Here is a 22,536-nt window from a genome sequence, read left to right on the forward strand (position 1 = left end):
ATAATGTTCTGTTTTATCAGCAAAACCACTCAGCACAGGGATTAACCAAAAAGCTCAGGGCTTACACAAGACATGATCCTGCATCAGTGTAGCTACAGCATTCTCAAGGTATGTTTGCTTCATAATACATCAAATCAAATAGTAGGTTTCCTTTAAAATTGGCACACATTATAGGAGAGAGAGTATATGCATTGTGATGCGTTCCAGGGACGAGTTGTTTATTGCTAGTCCTAGAGATTCATCTTTCCTCTTCATCTTATTTATAGACATCTTTATAAAAATCTTATTTTATTACTACACTGATGCTGAAGTCTTGGACTGAAAGTTTGCATATCTAGTACCGTTATTCAAGGGAACCTGTCACCACATTTTTCACCATTCCCGCTATTGACAGGTTCTCACAGCACTCTTTTGACTTATGACCAACCTTTTTTAAGCATAAGAAGATAAAAAGCAGTACTTTCTATTCACATTAAAAAATAACTTTTTAATCTTACCTGGCCGAGTCTGAGGGGCATATATTTGTCTCTTACCTGTAAGCTTCTCTACAGTTCTTGAAAAATTATAATGAAAAAAATATTTTTTAAAGATACCACAAAACACCGCGCTGAATATCCAGGTCAATTTTCCAGCACTGTTCTTTTTAAAAAAAAAAATCACAATATCTTTGGAGACATTTTAAACATCATAACAATTTTTAATTTGTTTGTTATTTCACGATATATCAGACTAAATTGATAGAATAAAATCTATTACTTCAAATGGTCATATCTCCAGAACTGTGCTACCTAGAAACACAATTTTGGTGTCCAATTAAAGAGGGGAATCTCCTTTTTAAAATAATATTAGGATTGTGTTGAAACAATACCAGAGATATCCACTGTTTACCGTTGGGATTAAGATCGATATTTGAAAATGAAATTTTTTGACAGTACGGCAAATATCTGCAGTACTGTTTCAATTAGCAATACAATCCTGATATTAAATTAATATTAATAGGCAGTAAATGTGCAAAAGGTTAGAGGACACAGAATTTAACCCTTGGGGTCTTCAATAGTTTTGGGGAAAATATCAACCTGGGGCAAGCCACCAAAATATGAGCTGTCAAACTTAGTGATATTGAACTGATGTTATGTTGGTTACCCATCCTATGCATATGTCAGTGTAGAATCTATAAAGAATTTAGTAGGACTTTATTTGGTTGTGAAGTTAAATCCTTCCAGGTGGGACTGGGCCTAGTAAGGTGGCATCTTGCACTCTGTGCCTTCTACACCTACATACTTTAGCTTTTTTTGGAGAGTACATTGGGAATACAGCGCCTTCCCAGTATACACTACATACCGTATATCTCTCTATCAAATGTTTGTACAGCATGGTCACATTGCTTTCTCAAACAACAAAACCTGTACAAAACTGTACTCGAGCCATGTAGTTACAGCCCAGAGAAGTTTTCGATGAACGTATGTCTAAGGCTACATTCACACGAACATATGGGGGACATATACATGGTATATACGGTGTATATACGTCCCCCATACACTTCTATGGTGTCACGGCACCTTACGGGAGTGGTACGGTGCAGCACACATGCTGCACCATACCGCTCCGTAGTCAGTAGAAAGATTGTAATCGGAGATAAAAAGATTAAAAAATACATGAAAGAATGAGTTAAAATGTTATTTTCTTATGATCTTGAGACAGAAAGCTCAGCCAATGTGGTGCAAACCTTGGATTAAACATATTTTAATACACTTATAGGCAGTTACAGTCCCTGTATGGGGTTTGTGTCTATAATACTATCTCCAGTCTGTATTTTTCTCTGAAAGGATCTCACAGGGATAATCTCTTCTTTCATATAGAAGTCTGGTTTTTGTCCAGCCTACAGTCCATGTCACATCAGCAGCTTGCCTTGTAGTTGTATCTCTGCCACCTGCAGCCTGAATGCTATTGAAGAGACTGTTTACTGCGGCTAATTGCAGATAGTAAAAAGTCAGCACCACCAGCTACACAAGACACCGTTTGCTCTCCAGTCTACTGCCTGGTTTATCAGCTTTACTGATACATTATCAGAAGCCTGAGAAATTGAATTTCGGGTCTTTTTTCTGTGCAGACCAGATGTCTGGAAACCTGGGGAGTATACTGTATGCTAGACAAAATGTATTTTCTGACCTTTACTGTAAAGTGATGAAAGATCCAAATGATTTTAAGTTCTATTTTAAGGCTCGGAACAAATGTTTGACAATGGAATTTCACACTGTGTAAATTTCTTGGTGTCAGGAAAACCAGACGGGAAATAGCTATACAGTCATATTGGTTCAAAGGGTGCCTAGTGAAAAAAAAAAAAAATCCTGGCTGTTTTTTTTTTTTGGAATCTGTCCCTAAGATGTTTACATGGTATTTGTGATGGTGTACATGGGTCTTTTTTTAACGGAGTTGCAATGTCGGGCACCACCAATGGATAGAGGAAGGGCTATTTATGGAAGAAAGCAGCCATGTTTTCTTCTATATTGTTAATTCCATGTGTTACTGGAGATAATAATTGTTATGTAAATAATTCTCCCGTTTGCCCGGGCTCTTATACTTTGTAATGGGCCCAAGGATCCAGCAGAAGGCAAAGTCGTTTGGAAGTGAGTTGAGCAATCACTTGACATTATGGTCTATTTCCCTATTTGCAATTTTTTAAAATTCATATCATACATAGTGATTTTATAGATGGGGGATAGAGCTCATTATTACCATCTCTGTTAGACCTATCAAACTCCAGCCTAACTCGAATTGCGAAAAGATTCCCATTGTGATCACTTTGTATCCAAAGCATAGTCTAATATACTTCACAGTACAGGAAGAAGAGAGATGCTGATGCATATTGCTTTAAACTGATGCCAAAATGATGCCCCTTTGGTAAAGTGAAAGAGCCTCATATTCCTAATACTTTTGGAAGTAAGCAAAAGCTTACCGGCAACATCTGTGATCGCTGCTGGCGAAGCTGCCGGCGGCTTCAAAAAGATGGCAGGGCATGGGCATGGCGGCGCCGAGGATCGTCGTTCCCCATGACTTCATCTGGGAGCGACGACCCGTCGCCATAAAAGCCTGGGTGGAGTAGCCGCGCCATGTAGCCTCAGCTCCAGCTACTCCACGCCCCAGTAGCCTCTTTAGAAAATTTGCATATTACCCTGATTAAAGATTAGAAAAGATAGAGGGGAGTAAAGGATTATCCCTAAAAAGAGCTATCCTCACATACGTTAGATTCACCTACCACCGGATCTACCTTAATAGTTAGATCTGTAATGGTAGGTTTCCTTTAAAAGAAATCAACCATTACCAATGTAGTCATTTACATTAACCATACTTACCTTCTCCCTGATACCAGGATGTATCTTCATATGATGTGACAAGCCAGGTAGCTGTAGAAAAAAGACTTTTACAAATATGCTAATTAGCCTGGGGGCACTCTATGTAAGTCACACAGGCGCTCCAGGCTAATAATTATGCACGCCTCTGGTGCGATACTTACCTCCCCTTCCCTCCTGAATCCTGGTTATGTCACAATGGAAGAGTGCATCATTATGAATCGAGAGGCGCTCTGTGTGACTTATACAGAGCATCTGGCGCTCTCAGCTCCTAATTATGTACACCACCTGTGTGATGTCACCGGTATCCAGCAGGGAAGAGGAGGTAAGTATCACACTGGATTCATTAGCCTGGAGCACATGTGTGATGAGCATATTTTTCAAAGTCTTTTTTACAGGTTCCCTCGATGTCAAGATATATGAAGATACGTCCTGCCATTGGGGAGAAAATGCAGACAGGTAAGTATGGTTAGTGTAAATTACTAAATTGGTAATGGGTGATCTCCTTTAACAGCTGTGTGTATCCTGTACCTACCCTCCTGGTTCAGTAAGGGGTCAAGACTTGGAGGCTGTGCAGTGGTAAAATGATGGACTGCAAGCTTTTTTTGGACTAGACTTGATAAAACCTGCCTCAAAGTTCATACACATATTAATAATCATTACCCATGGAAATAAAGGAAATGAACTTGGGTCAATGTTGACAGAGAGTCTATTATCAATGGATTAATAGACAAAATATATCATTACAATAAATGATATTCTAACATCTGATCCAGAGAACAGAGCAATATTTCAAGGTAAAGTGCCAGGACAGACATGAAAGCGACAGATAATGTCCATTACTACAAAATATATCAGTGATGCTTGATTTAAGCTCTGTTGCTTTTAAGGGTGGAGGAGGGGGGATAAGAGATGGCATTTATTTTACCCTGTAAAAATACCCTTGTAGTGAGAGGAATTCCAGGGTCACAAGGGGAAATGTTATCAGATGGCCATGAAGAATCTCCTCTTATCTCCTTGCAGTCCTAGTTTAAAGCTCGGCTTGACAGTGACATATACAGAGTTGTTATGTCCAGCCATTGAGGATGACTTGCTGCATCTGGTACTGTGATAAGAAACCAGTGACACAGTAAATGTTGTACAATGTGACTTATTTTTTTGGCTCTACCTGTTTGTTTTTCCTTTTTATTTAGCTTGGAAACCCAGAAAATATTTAACATTGATTACTATCCATTTACTAACGTTTCATTCCTGTAGTGAGGACGCATAACCACTTTGCCTTCATAATAACTAAGATAACTACAACTTTAACATTGACCATTCATATTTGATCCAACCCCTGGGATGAAATGATCGGCAGTGCAATAGGCCACAATGCTCAAGTAAATCTCACAGCTCCTTTATATTATTTCCTGTATTATTTCCTATAGTATTTGATGAAAAGTTTAAGTAACCCGGACATATTGCCACATTGACAGCCAAACAGCATAGGGGCATCAATAAAGGGGCATCAATTTGTCAGATTGGCTGTCTGGCTGCCAATTTGGCCATATGTCCGGACGCAAACTTCTGTTCCACTCATCTCTGGCTATAAAGTAATGAATAAAGCTAGACTGCACTTTTTCATGTATTACGGCTCCAAGATCGCTAACAGACGTACAACGGACACTAACAGAAGCAATCAAAATACCACTGAAATCAATGGCAAATTTAATACAACTGTAAGAAATCCATTAATGCCATTATAGTAAGAGTCTAAGCTATAGGCATCATGGTATAGAGCTGTAAGAGCTGAGCACATTTAGTTGGCTTGTAATCATGAGTTTAATTTGAAGCTACTGAGCCCTAATCGAAAATCCATATGAGGACCCTAACTATAACGTATTGTTCATATTACTAGCATCCTTACAGGGAGAAAAGACACATTAGCACATTAGGAGTAAGAAGGATGTTGCTATCCGTGATTGAAATCTCTTCAAATATCAGTGTACAAGGAGAGCTGACTGATAGGACCTCTGTTGTGACCTCGTAGCTTAGAGAAGCAGATATTTTCCCATCTCAGCGCAGCTGAGGCATGTTATAGGCAAGTTCCAGAATTTTCATAGACTCAATATGCTTACAAGGCTATTCCCATCTTTTACATTCATGTAAATCTTGTTACTATCAGTGGGGAGACATATCAAGCTGTTTGTGCGAGAATTCTTGAGTAAAAAACAATCTGAAATAACTTGTTCTACATTAATTAATGGTTTTAGAACTTTTTTAGGTACTTTTCCAACCTGTATAGAAAAGGGATGTGGCCTTGGAAAAGGGGCATAGAAAAGTTTGTACAATGAAAAACAAGGTTGGTGCACCAAAAAGCGAATTATTGTGGCATCGCTACAGAGACTATTAGGAATTATGACTCAAGGGTCAGATTAGTAAATGTGGCACAGCAGGAGACTGGTCTAGTCCTACTCTGCAATGGTCTACTGTGTGACACTTTGATGTATCTCTCCCACTTTGTTACTTTACCACTTTTGTTTTGAGCCGTCTCCAAGGGTGTTGTTTAAATGGTTTTCTTGTTCATCTTGGATGGATGGAGACCACCGGGTCACTACCTCTTGAAGTGTAAGTGTGTGAGGGATTAGTAGGCCTAAGAACAAGTCGTCTACAGTCAGGGAATGTTGAGAGTTGGAAACAAGCTATAAGGTGGAACAGGCCTCACAAATGGTTAATGTAGGAGTTTAGCAGGATGAGAAAAAAATTTGAAGCCATGGAAAGTTGAAGTCCGAAACATGGGAAACAATCAATTTGCAGAGCAGTAGCCCTTGCAGAAATTAGAATTCTAGAAATCTTCATTGCTTAGGCATCTCAAGATGTCCTATATAACCAAAAGAAGATGATTAGCCACCATTGAAGAAAACATCAGGGATGGACACCACCCCTTGAAATATTAAAGGGGTTTTCTGACTATTATAAAAATTTAGCAGCCAGGCTACTTTTTTGAAAAATAAAGCTTTACTCACCTGCTCCGGTGCTCCCGGTATCTGTGCCATGGTCTGTCAGAGCTGTGCTCCTGTTTGTTTACATGGGTACGTTCCCTCTCATTCAACAATTTCTGTGACAGGAGAACGGTGGGCATGACAGGCCAGCTGGAAGTTGTCGGTGGACCAGGACCTGGTAACAGGTAAGTAAAGCTTTATTTAAAAAAAAAATAGCCGGACAACCCCTTTAAATGAGTGCTGGTCCAACAGTGCAGGAAAGGAAAGTGAAGATGAGCCACACAGCAGACAGACACAGTGACTAACCTGGAAGCCTGTCTGCTGAGAAGACAGGACCACAGTCAAGTACCACCAGTGTAAAATATCCAAAAGATATGCCATAGATACCTTTAGGCATTTATGGCATATCTCAACAGTAAAGCTTCTGATGACCAAGCCTCTGATATGTTTACCGCTGTCATTTATCCTGGAATAAGCATACTGCAGTGGAATAGTGTTTTCTGATATCCCCAATCCCTCCATAGTAGTAGGTACTGATGTATTATATTCACACTGCATAGCTGACCTCTAGTCGGAGAGTAAACAAGGCCTATCAGATGCAAGGGAATGTCTTCTGCCAAAAATGTAATAAAGATTTGTAGCCAATTTGGTAACATTGCATTACATTTCCTTATTTTTCCATAATCCATGAATAAAGTGCTGATATGGAGCATCACATGGTTGTAAATGTTCCCATCTAATGGATTGGAAGGAATGCTGCTTGTGATGTGATGCGGATGTGACCGTCTTCTATAAGAAGACATTAGAGAACTTGTCTTGATTTGTCTGGATCGTGTAGAGTCTTGTAGAGCAGCTGGGGTGAGTGACAGTGTAAAGGCAGATGTAAGTGGTTATTAGTAAAGCACACGTCTTAGAAAGCGTTGTGCAGGACTGCTGTCACTGCCTCCATGCTGCGTGTGTTACAAAGCCCTTAATATGCCACTTCAAATAGTCGGTCAGGTGCCTGTTCTCTTTCAGAACATTGTTATTCAAAACTACAGGGTGATGTGGGTGATGAGCCGCTAGAAATCAGGAAGAGCTGAACTTTCAAGAGCTGTTCTTTACGAGCACATCTTGGAACCTTGCATTATTTATTACATGAGACCTCATTATAATTTTTGCTGGATTGTACCAAAAATAGGAAGAATAGCAACTAAATAAAAAAATTGGCTAAAATTAAAAAAAAAAAAAAACCTAAGTGACAATCTTGCAAAAGTTCTCAAGTCATGATATCCTCCACAGTAATTTGTATATTGTACATTCTTCCCACAGGCACATAAAATATTTTGGTTTTTGATGCTTTTAGTATCTGTGGGCTTTAAGTCAAAACACGCTGACCTCTAGGGATGGAATTTGTTGTTTCGATTGGCTTCTATAGAATGTGAAAACTTCTGAAAAAAAAACACATGGTCAAAGAAAAGCAGTCTAAAAATGCTTGTAAAAACACTCTTAAAATCACTTTAACTGCATTGCCAAGTGCACAAAGCTTTTCTTCTGCTTTTTAAAAGGCCTAAGAGGTGACTCTTAATGGAAGAACATGCAAATCTATTTTAACTTTATAATAAAATCATACAAATCAGGGTCTTATATGCTTTTAAAAAGCTTTCTGGACCAATATTTTATTTAACTGCAAATTAAAATGTATTTATTGCACATAGACATCCTATCCCATATTTATAAGGATGCAATAGTACATCCTTGCTAACATACACTTTAACCACTTAATGACCAGTCCCTTTTTCATTTTTGCTTTTTTATTTTTCACTCCCCACATTCAAAAGTCCATAACTTTTTATTTTTCCACATGAAGAGCTCTGTGATGGCTTATTTTCTGCGTAAAAAATTGCACTTTATAGCGACAGTATTTAATATTCCATGCCATGTACTGGGGAGCAGGAAAATTCCAAATGTAGTGAAATGGGGGGAAAATTTGCTCCATTTTCATGTGGGCTTGGTTTTATGACTTTTACTTGCTCCCCAAATGACATGTTTACTTTATTCTTTCGGTCGGTATGATCACTGAGATACCAAATTATGTAGGTTTTATAGTGTTTTCATACATTTACAAAAATGAAAACCTCCTGTGCACAAAAATAATTCTTTATTTTGCAATCCTTTGGCACTAATAACTGTTTCATACTTCAGTGTATGGAGCAGTGGGTGGGGTCATTTTTTGCAACTTTTGATGATGTTTTTCATTTTAAGTACTGTATGGCCTTTTGATCCCTTTTTATTGAATTTTTTATTCAATAAAAAATTTGACTTTGGTCACTATTTTCCTTTATGGGGTTAAATAAAGGAAAATACGTTATAATGTTTTGATAGATCATTTTGGGAAACAGCAATACCAAACATGTGCATGGGAGCATTTGTGGATCAGTTGCTAGGTAACACAATCATGGGACTCTCTAGGTGGCTGGGACAAGCCACTGAATTAAATATGCTAGCCTCACATTTTTTTTTGCGGATTTGCAAATCAGGATGACAAGCGGCCTGTCACCCATATGACTCAGACTTGGGAAAAATACTATAGACACACGACCCACAGGACTCAAAAAATCTCAAAATAAATGTTAAAGTATTGGAATTATTCAAATTGACAACAAAGGCATTTTTGAAATCAACATGGCATGGGCTATAAGAACCTGTCATAAGGTAAAAAATAACTTCCTGATTACAGGTTTATTTTAAAAGGAACCTGTCACCACATTTTTCACAAATACAACTAGTGGGAGGTTCTGTTAGAGCCCTAGTAACTAACTGACACCACTCGTTGCTAAAAATTATTCCCCTCAGATTCTCATGTATTCAACTTTATAATTTTAACTGGTATCTTCAAGGATGTCTATATTGAGGTGTGCGTGGCCTCCTTGGGACAAATCTAGAAGCTCTTCCCCATGCTTTTTCTCCATGACATCATTGCAGGTCTTTTAGCCTTCTAACATTAGCAAACTGTACACCAAGCATATATCTCATGAAATCACAGTAGCCAAGCAGGCATGGTGTGATTTTTTATGTGGTCAGATATGTGAATGCAGACTCCAGGTCCCATGTGTGTCCATGTCCCTCAAAATGGCTGCTTAAGCTTATGACAAAACACTCACCATAACATAAAAATAATATTTTGTCTGTATATTCTGGTTCACGACAATTACGGTGATACCTGATTTAGATTTTAGTTTTTCTTACCTTTGCTCAATTTTGGAGAAATTTTGGACCAATATTGGAGAAAATTGCATATTTTTTAGTATCAACAACTTTTCAGATGCATAACTTCTGTATTTTTCTGTTGACAGATCTGGTTGAGGGCTTATTTCTTGTGAAAAGAGTTGGTTTTTTTCAGCCGTATAATTTTTTTGGGCGCTTTTTACAACATTTTTTGAGAGGGTATTTGATAAAAAAAAATTATATATTAAATGATTATATTACTTTGTTCACGTTTTGACTGTTCACCATGCGGTTTCAATATTACTTTAGATTTATTGTACAGATTAATACGGACACTGTGATACCAAATTGGTCATTTTTTTGTGTTTAATATACATTATGTGTTTTTTATGTAACTGGGTTGATTAGGGGACTTTTATTTTATTAATTTTTATTACAAAATTATTTAAAAAAAAAATTTTTTATACTTTTTGCACACTTGGGCATGAACAAGCGTTCGTCCAATAGCTTGTTCAAGCCCTTACAAACTGCAATACAAATGCAGGATGCAGAACCCACGAACAGAGGTCCCCGCGGCTGCCGCATGATGGATCGGATCACCTGGAAAGCTTACCGGGGGTCATATCCAGGGGGAATACACTTACACAGCGTGCAATGGGTTAAACACCCGGATATGAGTTTTTTTTATACTGGATGTTAGTCCAGCACTGGCACTCACGGGACCCAATGCCCTGCAATGGCCACCATTAAACCCAATTAAACACAATAAGGCAGTCATTAAGGGGTTAAAGGGTCATTCTCATCTTGGGTTTAGTTCACATCTGTTCTGGGTCTTTCTGTAACACTGTGTAAAAGGAACAAAGCACAAAAGGAAAATGGAAAGTTTTCACCTATTCACTTTTCTTTCTTCATTGACTTGAAACCAGACAAATGCAGGTGTGAACATAGCCTTTGCCATTATGTCAGATTTTGGTGTGACCTCAGGCACTTGAATTAATCATTAGATCTGGGGACCCCTCAGCTTATTCCTGCCTATTAACTAGTAAGCTGCACATAGGACAGGGATTGGGAAATCAATTAGGGTACAGCGCCATGGTATATGCTAGAATAATTTAATAAATTATGAACATAGGGCAGAACGGTGGCTTAGTAGGAAGCACCTCTGCCCTGCAGCACTGGGGTCCTGGGTTCAAGTCCCACCCAGGACAACATCTGCAAAGAGTTTGTATGTTCTCTCCGTGTTTGTGTGGGTTTCCTCCGGTTTCCTCCCACACTCCAAAACATACCGGTAGGTTGTTTAGATTGTAAGTCCCATGGGGACAGGGACCAGACACGCTGTGTAATCTGTGTGCACTATAAATAATGAATTATTATTATTAACATTTAAGGCAGTGACTAAGTGTCTACAGTTATCTTTATACTCGGGGTACAGGACACATTGGAATGTGGAAGGAATCCCGCCATTTATCTTTTGGGTTGCCTGTGACTGTGCGGCACTCCTAGTTCATCACACTCAGACAGGAACAACAAAGGGATAAATCATACATAAGTGAAATCATCTGCTTGACCTCATGTCCCCTGTCGGATGAAGCGAGCAGAGTGAGGTTTATATAACATCCACATATCCCAGATGACTACTTGGCCACAATAAAGTCTATGTGGCTACCATTATCTCTAGGCTTATCTGAGTCACTTAATTGATCACTATACTAGAGTCTGGTTTTTGTTATGACTTTAAATAGTTCTGGACCCTGATCTGTCCGGTGAAGTGTTACACTAAGGAGGGAGGGTAGAGTGTGCAGATAAGGTAAGAGGATGTACAACTTCAGCTCTCCTGACATGTCCTAGTTATGTACATTTTGTTTTAATTTGCCCCAAATAAAAAGTATGGTTACACTTTAATTTTGCTCCCACCTATCAAAATTGAATTCCCTACCACCCACTGAAATGAATTGGAGGCAGTTTTTGTTTTTTGTTTAATCCCTTAGAGTCACTCAATGTAAACACAGGGGTTGTGAGGCGCTATCATGCTAGTGCCTCAGAACGCTGCTATTTCAGGGAGGATCACCGCTCTCCCTTTAAGTCATAGGGAGCATCAATCCCCCAGCAATAAGGAATTTAAATGCCACTGGCATCTTTGCCAGCAGCATTTTAACAGGCACCAATTGCGGGTGTCACTGGTGGGGGGTCCGGGCTCAGGTTTTCTTATAATTTTTCTTATAATAAATGCTACGGCTGAAATACCCTTTAACCCCTTCATGACCGAAGGTCATTGATGCCTGGATATCCAGGTCTATTTTTGCAGTTCTGTTATGCCCTTCTTTAAATGACAATATCTTTGGGAAAGCTTCAATTATCACAACTATTTTTACTTAGTTTTTTTCATGTGACACTTTAACTTGATATTATTAATAACAAATTCCTTTGCTTTATAAAATTAGCTGATAAATGACTACAAAGTAATACAACTGAATAAATGTTTACCTGAACTTGTAATAAATATGTACAGCCTCATTCCATCATCCTCTCCTCAAGTTCAGCTACAAATGCAGAGGGTGCATGTACTTCTACACTTCTCCAAACTATAAGAGGCTGGAGGGGGGCACATTTCAAGTGCTTATATCTCCTGAACCCTAGCACCTAAAAACACAAATCTCGGAAATGGAAAGCTGTATATAAAGATCAAAAAAATGTGTAAAGAGTGTAAATCTCTGGTTCTCTGAAATATCCATACACAATCTGTGACAATCTACAGTATAAACATCCTTTCTACATTTGGTTTGTGCAAATAGGACGTATGTAGCCGTATAGCAGTTGTGAAGGGGTTAATGTTGCTCCAGTCTGATGAAATGAAACTATCCAGTTCGCTTTCATTACTCTCATTGTCTCCGCTTCTTATTAATAGGCTTTAAGCACATAAACAATATACTTTTCCATCTTCTGATGAATTTCTTAATTATGTGAAGTAACCTTAAAATAGAATGAAAATTAGAGCTCATCAGCGCGCTTCTGGTAATTATGGTCCGATTGATGCAAACGATAAAGCTAGTAAGGTGTATTTTATAGACTTTGTAAGTTTTTTTTTTTTACTTTTACTTTTTACTTCTGCAATGTTAGGCCTTAGAGCACATTAGATTACCTCTCCATTTTATATAGAGCTGTAATAGGGAATCTGCAGGTGTGCTTGGTGTCCTAATGTATGTATGACAATCATTGTATATGAATCTTACAAGTAGTATATAAGACACTTGATTGAGCAATGCTCAGCAGATTTATGGTATTATAATATATAGAAATGAAAACACAGAGCTTAAAGGAAATCTACAATCAAAATCAAGCTTGATAAATCAGGGGAACTTACTCTTAGATCAAGGCCCTGTGGAAAGCTTCTCATATTTGTTATCCATGGCTTCATAGGCCGTAACAATGAGCAGAACAAGTCTCCCCTCCGCCAGTAACAGAGAAAACAGGGGGTTGGGTAAGACATACTCTGCTAATAGTAACAGCCAGTGAATCTGCAGCACTGAGGGACCCTGGTAATGCCCCCAGAGCCCATATGGCTCATTAGCATAGCTATAAAGTATTTGAGAAGGAAGGAGGCCATGGATAACAAATATAAGATTACTACAGTCACAGGGCCTGGATCTGGGGCTGCAGTGTGCCAAACCAGTCTCAGGTTTTAGACTCACCCATGCCTCTCTCCGTGCCCCTGTGTCCCCCTGCAGCTCCAACTCATCTGTCCATGCCCCTGTTTCTGGTACGGCAGTCAGACACGTGCGTAACCGGCTCCCAAGGCTTCAGAAAATTTAAAGGGCCAGAACACCGTTGATTGACTGGCAATCCCAGAATCCTTCTTAACTCAGCCTTTCTCTTCACACCCCACCGGATCTTTGTGCCTCGTGTCTTAGTGAAAAGCTTCTCCCTATGCTCTGTGATTTATCTGGTAAATTCCTGTTGTGACTCTGGTTCGGTCCCTGACTATGGGGCACATGTATCATAGTTTTGTATGGCACTAAAACAGCAAAATATTGCACTGAACATCAACTCATGCAAATTTGTTGTTGGAGGTGGTGAAATGAGCTCTTTAATTGTTTTTAGGGGCAAGGGGTCTTCAGAATATATAGATGGCGTACCATAGAGTAGTCACAGTATAGTAGAGTGTCTAATTAATGGTCTATTTGGAGTAAAGAACTCAACTGGAAGTTAATAGTGGGATATAGGAGTTTCTGGTATAGCAGAGTGAGGCAAAAGGTGGTCATATTCTATAAGTAATAGAGATAAACATGGCAATATTCTTTGGTTTTGGATTTGCTTGTCATCTATGGGATGGAAATGGATGAATATCACTGAGAGATATAGATAATTGTTGAGTGTATAAATGGGCCTTTGATGGGAGTATGTACAGACCTAGTGCCCAGGGCACATACCTCATGACATGGCAGCCTTTGATTGTGTTACCACGGCCATAATGACTGCTTAATCCCAGGCTTATCACATGGGTTCTGCAGTACCTGTCTCTTTACAATATTATACAGATAAGAGGTCCAATTACTGCCATGTACAAAACTGAACAATAATATAACAGTATTGCTACAGCGAGCAACCATATTCATAAATCCTTACCATTTTGTCTGGATTATATTTGGCAATTTACCAAGCGTCCACACCCCAGCCTGTCCCACTCCCCATCTTGCCCACTTTTCAGAAAAGTGGTGTGCTGGTTAGAGTAAATCTTCAAAAATGACTGGCAGTGCAAACCGAAGTACAATGCATGAAGAATCTGCCCCATGTATTTAATGCAGAAGAGTCCTATATTCTCTTATTACATTACTGCAATTAATTCCCTTATTTCATGATACTCAAGTAGTTAACTATTGGCTCTTTTTAGGGTTAATTATGTTTTTATGCTTACTATGGTACAGGAACCAGAAATGGCTGATATCTGTATTCTCAGTATGATGTGTTCAGGCTACAGTATATACTACAAACCATATATTGTAGTAGTAACTTTGATGTAAAAAGTTTTTTCCATAGGTGAAAATTTAAACAAACAAGCCAATGTTGGGACTTGATGTCAGAAGGGTTAAGAATAATAGGCTGGAGAAGAGGAGAGTTTTGAAAAATAAAGGTTAAAAGGTTGGCCAGACTGCAGGCTCTGCACTGTAACACAAAAGGAAAACTCGAGGGTATTCTTTTATCCTAGGAGAACAATGGGCCCAAATAGGTGTCTATTAATAGTCCCATGAACAGAGCGGTTATAGTGTTTTTCTATTCTGAGCATTCCTCCAGATGTTTTATTACAGAAAGTTCTATAGGTAATAGCTCGTTTTATACCTTACGCCTTCTAGGAAGGTGAGATCATGTTTAATCCCCAGAGCCCCTCACTGTCACAAACAACTTGGTCACTGCCAATGACATTATTCAGTGGCACCATTTAGATTTTTATTCTTAAAGACTACGTGTACAGAAAACAACCTAACTTTTTGTGGAATTTTTAATGAATTTTTTTTAAAAGATAAGTGAAAATTAGTTTATTCTTTAATCTTTACTCTGACCACTAATAATCGTTTCATACTTGTAATTGCACAAGATAATTATGTGTCCTCTGTATTCGATTATTTTATTGTAGTGTTTTCCCAAAAAACAGACCGATCCCAAAATTTACATGGAGTAGGATAGCCTGATGTCATCTCTTGTTCAATTTTAAGACAAACCTTTAAAGTTTAGGATAGTATCCCCAACAATACTGGCATTTTAGAGGAGGTCACATAACATTTTTTAAGGGAAGGGAAGTTGCTGTAACAGTTTTTACAGCAACTTCCGGAAGGGTTTAAAACTTTTGAGCATTCCCTATTTTTAACTCTTTGCAGCTTACCTATACAAATAACTCCAAAGTCAGAAGCTAATAACCTGAGAAGAAACACGCTGGGAGGCTGGAGAAAGAGCATCATTTCAGATTTCTGATGCAACCATCTTGGGCTCTGTAGCATTTTTGCATGCAGATAAAGGGGTTGTCCGCTAATGCTGTGTACATCATTGTCCAATTTGTCTTGTTATGTCTTTAATTATTAAAACTAGTCTCTACTTTATAGTTTTAACCTCTGCTTCCATTCCCTACTGCAGTGGTGGCAAATCTATGGCACAGGTGCCAGAGGTGGTACTCAGACCAGGACAGAGTTCACCAAATAGGACCAAATCCACAAAATCCTTCTGCAGCCCCAGGCAAGAGATGCTGCTCTCAGCGCTATTTTAAAGCAGCTTGGAACTGAAAGAAAATTGAGAAGGTGTTGACAGAACTGCAATATCTTTGGAGGTCCTCCTGCTGGACACACCATTCTTCCTCTACTGAGAGACACTGGAGAGAAGCTACAATATCTGAGTCTGAATTTGTTTTTCTTTTTTCAATTGTATTGGTTTCCTCAGGGGGATCATACGATTGAAAGATTGGAAGAACAGGTAGCAATAAGTTGCTTCTTAAAATGCCTGTTGGCACTTCACAGTGAATAAGTGGATTTTTGTTGTACTTTGGCCACTTTGTCTCCAAAAGGTTCACCATCACTGCCCTACTGCATTCTTGTGATGCATCTTCTAAAATAGCTGCTCTGTTATCTTTCAAAGACTACATCTCCCATCATCCTCTAGCTGCTGTACATGTTTTACACAGTCACGCCACTTTCGGCACTACAATTGACTCAGTGCCCATGGCACATCATGTGTACAACACATAGAAAGCACTAAGGAGTTTGCTGGTGGAAGAAAAAGATGTTGAGCATGTTCAACTGGTGATATGTCTGTGCCTACAGGTGGTAACCTATGGAAACAAGGGATAAACATGTGGGTGGTAAGCAGGGCTAGTTTTAGACAAAGTGAGGCCCCAAAATAAAACTATTTTCTGAACAGTCACATACAGTAAGAGGCTTTTTTACCCTGCACTATAATAACACTTTGTAGTTTACAAACAGTAGTATGGTAAGGTAATGTATAATATGGGACTGTAGGAGAATTTTATAGGACATAGAAAGATGATATGTAGATTGATGATAGAAGATAAATATGAAAGCTGATATAGATTTATAGATAGATGATACATTTCTAGATGATTAAATATAAAGTAGATTATATAGATAGCTTGATAGACAATAAAATATATATATACGCATATGAGAGATAGAAACGGTAGAAGCTAGTTAGAAGATTGATTGATAGATAGATAGATAGATAGATAATAGATAGGAGGTAGATAGAAGATATATAGATAAATATATAGACAGGAAGCTACGTATATAAATGGATAGAAAGACACAAATTATAGATAGATGATTAGCATCTTTACCCGGTCATTCAAACAAGGGGTATTAATGGAGCAATACATCCTCTGCCCACAAAAGTCCAAATGCAGGGGGGCCCTTTAGGACAGAGGATCCTGGACAAATGCCCAGTTTGCAACTCCTAACACTGTCCCTATTGCTGAGTCTAAAGAGCAATGTTTATTGTGTTAGATCAGAAAAGAATTGAATATCACGTATAATTGGGGTTCTGTGGAATGTAGGCAGGAAAACTAAATTAGTGAAACATTTGGTGACTGGACAACCCCTTAAAACACATAGTTATTGCATCTTTATCTGCAGCTGGCATTTCCAACTACGTATTTGTCTAAGTATGGTTAGAGGAGTCTATAACGTAATTGTTGTCTGTGTGGTACCCCACGTACAATCAGAGCAGAAAAGATACATTAAAAAGGGATGTAAATCCTTATTTGTAAGTCAGTTCTTTAGTGACAAACTAATTATATTGATAAACGGTTTAGATGTATTATGTACAACATTTTCTTTGCAAATGAAATGAATAACACGTGCTGGCCCTGATGCCAAAAGTGGAGGAGCCAGTCCATTAGTGCCGGTTTCCTGCCTGCCATGGGAAACAAGATTCTTGAGTTTGTAAGGCCGGAAGTTGCCTGTTTTTTCCACCTTAGTAGAGTAAAACACAGGCGGACTAAATGACATCATTATTATATGTTATGACTCTTTTGTTGCCATAAGTATATGAAATCCAAGCACGTTGTGAACTGACCTGATGCACGGAGGGTTAAGCGGACCCTCTTTTAGTCTCTTGCTTGTTTTTTTCTTTATTCTCCCACTTCCTGACATTTTCTTCCTGCCTTGGAAGGAAAAACGGATATGCAGAAGCTTTACCAGGACATCCTCTGCTTGTAATGAGGCTTCTTGAAAGAAAGAGGGATACTTCTTTGTACACTTACAGTTTTTATTTAGCGTGTATCAACTTTTATTTTCTTTAAGAAGGACCTGTCACATTTATGGATGTTTGAGTATTGCTACCCCCTACTAGCTATCTTTCCTAATAACCCTGTGTTGTATGGTGCCTTTATTATTCCTCTTAAATGTTGCAGTGGTCTTAACTCTTATTTTTCTATGAATTTGAATGTTTGCACGAAAAGTTGCAACATTTCAATAGCCCAAAGTTTGCCACAACCTTTTTTCAGTGTAGTGCCGAAAATCCACATGTGGAAATATGAAAAAGTTGCAAATTTTGGTATCGGAAGCTCAACACTGTGACTTTTAAAAGAAAGAAAGTCCCAAGAAAACAATGAACTCAAATGCCAAATATATCACCTTATTAGATTAACTTAACAAGCTCAAACCCAAAGAAAAAAAATTAGACAGGCCCAAAGTCCCAGACTAAAGATGAATGACCCCAAATGTGAGCTTTGTTTGTTCATGGAGGGTGACATTCAAATTCTGTGCAGAACTATGTCCTTCATAGGACAGAAACTCTGTTCTTGGCTATGGCTCCATTGAATTCTAAGAAAGGTTGGAGAGGGCTATCCCAGAGGTCCCATTAACCCCTCAAGGGCCAAGCCATTTTTGTTTTTTTGCATTTGCATTTATTTAAAATTCCACAACTTTTTTACTTTTCCATTTACAGAGAAATGTAAGGGATTGTTTTCCGTGTAACAAATTGTACTTCCTAGTGACATGATTTCATATTCCATGTCGGTTAATGGGAAGCTGGAAAAATTCCAAATGCTATAAAATTGTAGAAAAAAACACATTCGCGCCATTTTCTTGTGTACACAGGTTTTTTTTTACAGCTTTCACTGTAAGATCAAAACGACAAATCTACTTTTTCCTTGGGTCAGTATGATCACAGGGATTTATATAGGTTTTATTATGTTTTACAAGATTTTAAAAAAATGAAAACCTTTCCCCTACATAAAAAATGTTTTCATTTTGCTAATAACATTTTCACACTGCAGTGTATGGACCTTTATAAGATTTATAAGATAAGATTTTTTTGCAGGAAGTGATGAAGTTTACATTGCTACTATTTTGGGGACTGTACAACCGTTTGATCATTTGGACTTCAGGCGCTCTTTTCCTTTACCCCCAGAGTTCACTGCTGGGAATAACAGTTTTATATGTTTATATATACATGGATAAAAGCAGCACTCTTGGGATGAGAAAGGCTCATACCGAACCTAGATGTTGCCACTTGTCACTTTGGAATAAAGAGACCACCTTTTCACCTTATATCTACCTGCTTTGGAGTGCTTTTTTTCTTGTATATATCTTGGAGGACCTGTTTGTCTGGGCCTGATAGCTTGCACCTGCCATTTTTTTTGCAATTGTACTGCTGAGAATTTTCCATGAGTGTTTTTATATGTTGAGAGATTCAAACTTTTGGGATGCAGCGCTTCCTAACATTTTTATGATTTTGTTTGTTTATTTTTTTTATATAAGTTCTAAGAAAACTTTTTTTTCCTTTTTATTCATTACTGCTTTTTAGACCCTTAAACCCCCAAGGGTACTTTAACTTGCTAGGGATCTAAAGAGTGCCTTCTGCACACTGTTATAGATCCTTCCTAATGACAGGTCCTGCAGTTACATATAGACTCCGGGCTGCCATGCAAACGGATCATTGCTCCCCAATGTCACAGCACTGACGGCTTTTCCTGTGTCAGGTTAATGGTTAACACCGCTAGTTTTAACCATTAACTGCTGTTGTTGTGGTGGGTGTTTGCTGTGAAATGCAGCCAACAATCACCACACATGAAGAGTGCTCAGCCCGTGAGTCCTCTTCATACATCCTTAACACATTACGGCATACATGTACTGTACATTATAATGCATTAAGGGATTAAAGTGAATAGAGCCCTAGTTAAAATGGGCATCTAGCCTCTACTCATATGAAACACATGAGTCGTTTTTGGGCCCCCGTACTTCTGATTGCTGGGCTTTCTCTATGTACCACATGGGATTTACCCTCTGTGCAGTATTCTTTTTATGCATCTGTGGCCACCTGGGGAAACAGGAGCAAGTCAAGGCACAGTCAAGTCCTAGTGCCCTTCTTATACAATCTAACACTCCTAATGAAACATAAAGAAATTTACAATTCCTTTTTAAACAGTGTAAATGTTTTGATGACTCTGATACACTCTGATGGGGGCTTGTGGATTGGCATCCAGGAGGACCTGTATCCCACTAATGTTTGAACCTTCTGATCTCCTGAGCCCAGCTGCTTGGGATGCCTTATATCCACATCTGTGGTTAAGGATTACTATGTGATTATGTAACATTATGAAATCTTTATTTATATAGTACCATCATATTTTGCAGCATTTGCAGATCTTAGGGTACATATACAAACAAAATAAGACATAACAGAGTAATAAGACATGAAACAAAGTGAGTGAGGGCCCTGCTCGCAAGAGCTTAGAATTTATGATGAGGAAGGGGAGACACAGAAGAAATAAGACCTTGTAGAATGGTCCACCCATAATAATTAGATAAAATAATTATTTTAATAAATAATTAATAATAGTGAACTAGTCATCAGCCACCATGGTATATACAGAGTTGAAGATGAATTGGAATGCAGATTAGCCTGTAGCTTGGTATGGTTATGGCTTGCATGATTACGTAGATAGGAGGGTTGGTTAATGAAAAGAGAGTTGCAGTTACATTCAGTTAGGGAAAGTGATAGGCCTGCTTGAAGAGATGGGTTTTAAGAGCATGTGTGAAGCTTTGGTACTTGTGCATTAGTCTGTTAGTCAGGGGTATTCAGGGTACGGCTTTCCTGAGAAATGTTGCAGCTTGAGAGAAGTCCTAGAGATGTGAGTGTTGAAAGTATAAATGTGCTGCATCCTTGTTAAACTGAGTGCACCAAAAAAATGGTGCAGTATATGCCAGCAGTATGCTAGCCATACGTACGGCGGGTCGCATACGGCTGCCATAAAAAATGCATTGTGAATGGCATAATAAGGTGAACACACACGTGTGCCCACTGTACTATGCCTTTGCCATGAAGAAGATAGCGTATGTTCTATCTTCGCCAGTAAGCATGGCCGTACAGAACTGCTTCAGGAGGGGTGGTTCTTGTTTACCTCTTTCACCAAGGCTCTTCTCCCACAATTGCTTAGTTGGGCTTGATGACCAGCTCAAGAAAGAGATATGGTTGACCAAAACTTCTTCCATTTAAGAATTATGGAGGCTACTGTGCACTTAGGAACCTTAAGTGTTGCAGAAATAATTTTGTAACCTTAGCCAGATCTGTTCCTTGCCACAATTACATCTCTGAGCTCCTTGGGCAGTTTTGTAGACCTCGTGATTAACTTGTGCACATGCATTGTGAGATGTGAGGTCTTATATCTACAGTTGTGTGCCTTTCCTAATCAAGTCCAATCAGTTTAATTAAACACAGTTCTACTTTGAAGGAGTAGAACCATCTCAAGGAGGATCAGAAGGAAATGGACAGCCTGTGACTTAAATATGAATGTCACAGCAAAGGGCCTGAATACTTATGACCATGTGAAATTTCACTCTTTCTTGTGTTATAAATCAGCAAAAAATATTTACATTGCTTTTTTATTCCAAGTTGGATTGCAGAGTGTACAATAATGATCAAAAAAAGAACTCTTTTGATCTTACCTAAGGCTGCAATGAAACAAAGAGTGAAAAATGTATGTCGCCCATACGGCCGTGTGAATGAGGCTTTCGAGTTTGTGCCACATTTATTACTGACGTGCGCCACAATTCTGTCTGTGACACAATTCTGCACCATGAACAAAGTGAACCAAAAAAAAAGGTGCACACTTCGAGACCAGAGCAGGGGGCTCCAGCTTCATGAAGAACATGCACCACTTTTGATTAATCTGGCGTACCCTGAACACTCTGCAGGCAAACTACACAAAGTACAGACTGCACTAGTTTTGATGAATGTGGCCCACCTGTCCTCCTATGGTGAACTGTACAGGTTTACGGCTTCAATTAGATTGATCATCATTTTGATTCCAGGTGACATATAATTTTAGTGTATTATGATATTCTAAATATAAGGTTCTTTTATTGGGGGAAACAAGACTTCACAAGAGCGGTGTTTGTTATGTTAACCATTCTCATGCAGAAGTCAGATCCTGTTAGATGAGCATGTCAATGACTAAAGCCCAATGCAGAGCCATGAAAAGGTCACTGTGCAAACACTGGCTGCTGTCACACATCATCACAGCTTCACACTGCTGACCCACTGTTATATGGACCTGACACATTCCCCAGCTTTATTAACCCTTCCACTCTTAGTATGCATAGAAATATTAACTGGTAGTGGCTTATTTGCTTTGCTCGATGAAAACACAGGCATGCTCAGCTGAAATAAGCATGCACATATATATGATATTCATTAGGAGTAACAGCTGGCTGTATGAACATTCAGATATTGAAGGGGTAGGGTCAGCTACTGACAGTGAATAGTGGGGGTGGACATGTCAGATTGGCGCCCCAATTGAGATTATTATATGCATATATTGTGAGTATATTTTATATCAAATAAACCGTGACTATAAAGAACGCACTACGCTATCCCGTTGCAACTTTCTTCCAGTATTCTACTACAATCATTGGTGGGATCGGAGGAAGACAGAGCAGAGTGGTGATTGTCTGAATAGTGGCTTATTCGAATCAGAGGATCTTTCAAATTGTGGG

The 22,536-nt window shown here is 38.7% G+C and overlaps 1 protein-coding gene and 1 long non-coding RNA gene across 2 annotated transcripts in view; one reads left to right on the top strand and one right to left on the bottom strand.

Annotated features, from left to right (window-relative positions):
* Window positions 1-22,536, top strand: part of ARHGEF9 (Cdc42 guanine nucleotide exchange factor 9) — a 277,721-nt gene that overhangs the window by 21,013 nt on the left and 234,172 nt on the right. The window lies entirely within an intron of this gene.
* LOC140077774 (uncharacterized) lies at window positions 7,291-13,406 on the bottom strand. Its single transcript, XR_011849837.1, has 3 exons — window positions 13,231-13,406; window positions 12,026-12,511; window positions 7,291-7,764 (listed from the first exon to the last, which is right to left on the bottom strand). It is a non-coding gene; the product is annotated as an uncharacterized lncRNA (long non-coding RNA).

This window comes from Engystomops pustulosus, chromosome 9 (assembly GCF_040894005.1).
Source record: "Engystomops pustulosus chromosome 9, aEngPut4.maternal, whole genome shotgun sequence".
In the NCBI taxonomy this organism is placed as follows: Eukaryota; Metazoa; Chordata; class Amphibia; order Anura; family Leptodactylidae; genus Engystomops; species Engystomops pustulosus.